Source organism: Egretta garzetta, unplaced genomic scaffold, assembly GCF_000687185.1.
Source record: "Egretta garzetta isolate BGI_Z169 unplaced genomic scaffold, ASM68718v1 scaffold79, whole genome shotgun sequence".
Classification (NCBI taxonomy): Eukaryota; Metazoa; Chordata; class Aves; order Pelecaniformes; family Ardeidae; genus Egretta; species Egretta garzetta.
The window spans coordinates 5,133,943-5,135,317 of NW_009260791.1; the positions used below are offsets into that span (position 1 = coordinate 5,133,943).

Sequence of the window (1,375 nt, forward strand, 5' to 3'; positions counted from 1 at the left end):
GAAAAGCGATTCCTCGTTTGCGGCCGCCTTGCTGTAACGAAGCGCTTTTCCACTAACGAATATTTCACGGGTGGTGCGCGGGAAGGCTGCGAGCGACGAGCGCTGCGTCACTTTTGGTGGAAAGCAGCGCAGCGGCCGAGAAATCAGCTGCAGCTTTGCTCGCCCCCGGAGCAGACGAGACGGGGCTTGCGGCGCCCGGGCACCGGGATGCTGACGGTCCCCGGCCCTCACGGACCAGCTCGGCTTTTGGTTTAATCCCCACGCCCGATACCACACCGCGCTTAACTGTAACACGTCAACGCCCCGCGGCTGATTTCAACTTCACCAAAAACGCTGCTACATATTAACAGTTAAAAGAAAAACAGACAAAGCTGGTAGGAACTAAAAGTACGTGTGGGTCACGGCGTGTTTGTGTATGTGGAAGAAGTGTTTGGTTTGGCATTAGGTGGACGGATCCTGATCTGTGAGCTTGTGTGTGCCGCTCGCATATATGCCAGTGCATCATGTTGCATACGCAGCTCGTGGGCTTCCCAGCTCCAACCAAGAATTTATCATGTTTTTCTTTATTTTTTTTTCCCCTGAGATTCTTTTGTTGTTGTTGTTGCTTGTTTTGTTTTGTTTGTTTTTAAATGGAGTCTCGAAGGTACAGGCGCTCGAAATTAAATAAAACCTGAAAAGAAATAATGTGGTGAGCGGAGTGCGCGAAATAGCAGCGAGTAAAATATGAAATTGATGTCGCTGGTGCGCATGAACACTGTGTAAGTATTATTTTAGTTGAAATGTCCGTAAGATGTTTTCAGAAAAAAATCTGATTAATTGAGCTAGATTTCAGCGCCCGCACATATCGCAATGAACGTGCATAGTTAGGAATAAGTAGGATGTTGCAAGAGATCGCCCAGAAATTAAAGGCGTGTTGCAAACGCTCTGAGGTGGAAAGAAGGCGATCGTGGATCTTTCGCATTTATCTCTTTATTTGATCGGAATATCGGCGGATACTTCTGTTTCCTCCACAGGGATTTAAAAAAAAAAGCAATAATAAACCCCCCAACAACAACAACAAACTTTCTATGGCGATTTTGAGTTTTGTCGTTATTTCAGAAACGTGAGTTGCCCGTGCTGAGTATCACACTGGTAAATTGTGGTGCTTCCTCAACCTAGATAAAATCTCCTCTGGTAAAGGGGGTGTCCCCCTCCCCGCGCCCGAAAGCGATGCCCGGCTGCGCAGGCAATACTCGCAGGCATCTGCTGAAGCCAGAATCCTTTTGGGTCCTGTGAGCTGACCCGCTTTGCCTATTTACAAGGCAGGAGGCGCGGAACTAGTGGGATCCGGATCCAGCCTCTCATTAAGTTAATTACATAATTAAAAAATGAAGGG

The 1,375-nt window shown here is 47.6% G+C and overlaps 1 protein-coding gene across 1 annotated transcript in view; it reads right to left on the reverse strand.

Moving 5' to 3' along the window:
* PAX9 (paired box 9) overlaps window positions 1-1,375 on the reverse strand; it is a 29,060-nt gene that overhangs the window by 21,808 nt on the left and 5,877 nt on the right. The gene's annotated exons all lie outside the window — the stretch shown is intronic.